Raw genomic sequence first — 4934 nt, 5'->3', positions numbered from 1 at the left:
ACCCCCCCCTCTGGACAAGCCTGTACGTGGGTGTGTATATGACATGAATATGTCCCCTTCCCTGGTATGGGGCTCTGCCAGGGTGACAGTATACATCCCCAAGTTATAAAACGCATCATGAATTTAGATTATATTTCTTTAAAAGGGAAACGTCGCAGGAGCTACGGAGGTCGTGCTCCCTTGACGACGCTCCCAGCATTATCGCCTAAAAAGGTACCAAGGAAAAGGGGAAAGAGAGGAGGTAGTAGAGAGAAACGTTCCGGAATGAGGAAAAGTCGGTTAAAATCAGACAGGCTCAGAAACAAAAACCTAATCATATGCTACTGGAATTGCAGCAGTGTCAGGCAAAAGAGGTCGAGACATGGAACAGCTTATCTATGAAACGGATATTATGATGCTCCAGGAGACGAACGTAGAAAATTTCAAATGCCCTGGCTACAAGACCTACACGAATCCATGTAGTGAGACCCATCTTGGACAACTAATATTAGTCAAACAGGGCGTTACACACAGACTGATTGATGCGAAGCGATTCAACAGGGAGGACAGGGAAGTCCAAATTGTAGAGTGTGAGGTGAGGAAGAGGAAATGGACGCTTGTCAACATTTATGTGGACAATAACAGTGCCAGGATAGAGGAAGATTGGGACTTCCTGGAGGAGCTCGGCCAACTGAGTGAAAGGGTGATGATCGTGGGGGACTTCAACGTCAGGAGTGTCACATGGGGAAATGTACACGATAACATTCAATGAAAGGCGCTGGAGAGGGCGATGATAGAGAGCAGTTTTTCCATCCTCAACGGATCACACATGACAAGGATTGCACAGCGCAATGGAGACGATGATTCCAACATAGATTTGGCATTGATTACAGCTGGTTCGGAGGTCCTTGCTAAATGGCAGGCTCTGTCAAACCATGGAAGCGATCATCTGCCTTGTTCCGTAACGATCAATTGACACGAGGGGAAGGATGAAAAATGCAAAATGAAAAAAAACATTCAGATATGGAAAGGATAGTGGCTCTATTGTGCTGAAAAAAAGGAGAGAGGCTTGGGCATCACGCGCAACTAAATCAAACTTCGTTCTGCCGCCTTATTGGAATCCTGTGCTTGAAGAGCTGTGGCTACAGAAGAGAAGGTCAGCATGAGCATGGCATAGGGCGAACAAATCAGATAAGGTATCAGACGAGGAGAAGAATCCTCTGACAGAGCGGATGAAAAGAGACGGGCGGCTTTTCAGGGAAAGTGCAAATGAGGCCAAGCAGGAACGGTGGGAGCAGTATGTGACCGAGGTGTCATCCGAGAAGGCACTACACAGGTTCTGGAAAATGCACAGAAAAATATAGGGATTAAGGATTGACGCTGGCTCTCTGTCTGTTAAAGATGAGAACGATAGGCTACAGGAGACAGATGAGGCAAAAGGCCGGACTTTCCTTGAGAGGTACATTAAGCAGACTCACTAAGGCAACACGGAGGAGCGTGCTAACATCGGGGCAATTATGAAAACTGCTGTGTCAGAGGTGCTGTATGGAGAGGGTGTCACAATACAGGAAGTGAAGCGGGTAATAAGCGGAACGAAGGATAGTGCAGCAGGCCCTGATGGAGTGAGATACAGCCATTTTAAGGATGCAGATGAAAAAGATCTACAGGGCATGGTGGAGGACTTCAACGAGAGTCTGGCCAAGGCAAGATCCCAGAGGAGAGGCTACCCAGCTACCTTATGCCTTTTCATAAACCAGGCAAAGACCACTCCAACATCACGGGATACCGAATCATCACCATGCAGAACACGTACGGAAAGATCCTGGAAAAGATTGTGGCCAAAAGGCTGGCAAATTACCAAGAGAGGAAAAAGCTCCTTCAAGACGGCCTTGGAAGCTACAAACCGGGGACAGACACATGCTCAAACACGGCTGTGATAGCCTTTGATGTATTTGAAGGGTTCCACAGAAAGGAGGAGAAAGCAATGGCTGCTAGAGACATAAAGGATGCTTACAACCGAGTTGATTACGGCAAGCTCATGGATCTCCTGCTGGAAATGGATGTTGTCCCCTGGATGATACAAAGGATCTCCGAGGCTCTGTTTGAGAGGAAGGTGGCGCTGAGAAGTGGGCGATGGATGTCAGACCCAGTAGTGATTGCCTCAGGACTGTCACAAGGATCAGCCTTATCAACGGTTCTGTTCAACATATATACATCCAAAATTGCCAGGATCGGTGTCAGTGGAGCAGGAAGAATCCTAACATTGGCAGATTTTGTGATGATCTACGGACAAGGTCGTGATAGGCTTGCGGTTGGACAGATGCTACAGGACGGGCTGAACAAGGTCGCAGATTGGTGTGAGGAATACAATGCGGTCATCAATCAAGACAAAGCACGGGTTATCTGGTGCTCACTTAACAACCGTATTGTGAAAGACCACTTTCTCATAGACAGACTGCATGAGCTGAAGTATCTGGGAATCACACTAGACAGGACACTTTCTTTCCGAAGACATATTGACAATGCTGCGGTCAGGGCTCAGAAGGGCATCATTGTAGTGAAGACCTTGGCTTCAGCGGGAATTCAACAGAGAGTTCTTTTTCTCCTAATGCAGCGGGTGGTTCTGTCAGTCAAAGACTATGGTCTGGGCATCCTTTCCCTGTCCAAGACCCAGATAGACAGGTTGGAGAGAGTACAGAATGCAGCTATGAGGGCTGTTCTAGGTTGCACAGCGAACACCCATGTTGTCTGTATGAGATAGATCCTTGACCTGGCCAGCATCAGAGTGAGGAAAAAGGTGGCACAGGCAAAATAGTACTTGAATGTTTTGGGAGACCTAAGCATGACAACCTAAGCAGCATCAAAGGAAACAGGATCAAACGGGGCAGCTCATGGATGGCAGAAGCCGAAGAATCCTTGAGGAAAGTTTGTGGCATCGATGAAATATGTTGTGGAAAGGAATAGTTTGAACAGAGCCCTGATTGCAGAATCCTGACCATCGTTCACATCACTATGGGTCGTGAAAGACGGGAATGTGCTGCTGTCATTAACGACAATGACATACGACAGTTAATTGAGGAGCATTCCAAGCCAGAGGGCCCAGTGATCTATACGGAAGGATCGGTCAGGAGGGGCGAGAGAGGTGGATGGGGTTTTGTGGTGTATAGTGGGAACAAAAAGGTTCATAGCATGTCAGAGGCCATAGAAAGAACAAATTCAAGCATGAAAATGGAGATTAAGGCCGTAACAAGAGCGCTTGGCCGGCTTCAAAATACAAAACCAAGAACTACCCATCTCTTCATTGTCACAGACTCCCAGAGCATCTTACGAAGGGTTGAGAAAGGGCTTTTTCGGAGTGAATGGACGAACCCAATACAACACTCGTCACTTAGAGCCATCCTGGGCACTCTGGAGTGAAAGGCAATGAGGAGGCTGATAGGCTGGCAGGCAGAGATGTGGTTGATGGTGAGGTGAAATTTGACAAAGGAGAAGTGTTGAAGACCCTGAAGACAAAGTTGCTGGATGAAGAAGACAGGGAGACAGCAGAACACAACGCAATCATTAGGATGCGGGAAATGGGGATAGAGAGGGGAGAAGGAAGAAAGGAACGATTATCTGGAAAGGAAAGACGTCGCCATAATCAGACAGCCACCGGAACACTCAGTATGGATACCTTGTGGGCTTTGGTGTTGGAAGGGGGGGGGGGGGGTCGGAGCACCAATGGACATGTCCGGTGTGCAATGACATTGTTGCCCAGGACAGGAAATAACAGGAAATAACAGGTTATCTATCTATCTATCTATATATCTATCTATCTATCTATCTATCTATCTATCTATCTATCTATCTATCTATCTATCTATCTATCTATCTATCTATCTATCTATATCTCTGTCGGGCTGGTAGGGTAGCATTCATACCCCTCAAAATCCGAATAAATACTTTGTGTTCTTTTCTGTATTATTCTCCGTCGATCTCACGATTGAGGAGGCTCTTTTGAAAAAGAAAATAGACCTTCAAAATCTCAAAGCCCGAAGACAGTCTTTTAGAAAGACATAATTGTTTCTGGTACGGCGCGAAACGAGCGAATGCCCAATCTCTCCCTATCAGTCATTCTGTTTTCTTCCTGTCAGTTTTTAAATCAGTAAATTCTCAACTTATTTCTGATTACTATTTACGTCTGTCGCCTACGTGACGGTGCTATATTCAGTATGTCTATTCATATTTCACGTTTTTCTATTTAATATCATACTAGCGAAGTGTGGGTACATAACTAGAGCTTGTACGCAATTAATTGCAATTAATTCCTCATCATCAGCAACAATAATAATAATTTCAACAAACGTGCTTAACAGTACCTAGCAAAACAGATTAATAATAATAATGAAAATAATAATAATAATAATAATAATAATAATAATAATGATAATAATAATAATAATAATAATAATAATAATAATAATAATAATAAAGGTAACAATAATGATGATGATAATAATAATAATAAATATAATAATAATAATAATAATAATAATAATAATATACCAATAACAATAATAATAACAATAATATAAACAGTAATGAGAATCATAATAATGAGGATGTTAAGAACAATGATGATGGCGATGATATCGATTTAAAAAATAGAAAAATAAAGAATGTTTATAGCAATAATTATACAACGCCTATATCTTAATAAATATAACAATGTTATTATGTTTACTTGGTCTGAGAAAGCCTCCTCGTGTCTGAAACACTCTGCCCTCCTCCTCCAATCTGATTCAATCTCGCCATATTCTCGTCTCCACATTCCCTCTGTCTCATTCTGTTCTTATCTGTCTGCAATCTTGGATATGAACCCGTTTCTTTTAGCATCACCTGAAGACAAAACATTCATAAAGCAGACATAGAACGCCATTCACCAAATTATTATTCCGAGTCCTATCTTGCCGTCA

This window comes from Aplysia californica, unplaced genomic scaffold (assembly GCF_000002075.1).
Source record: "Aplysia californica isolate F4 #8 unplaced genomic scaffold, AplCal3.0 scaffold00069, whole genome shotgun sequence".
NCBI lineage: Eukaryota > Metazoa > Mollusca > Gastropoda > Aplysiida > Aplysiidae > Aplysia > Aplysia californica.
The sequence above is the reverse complement of the archived record's forward strand: the minus strand, read 5'-3'. Positions refer to the sequence as shown.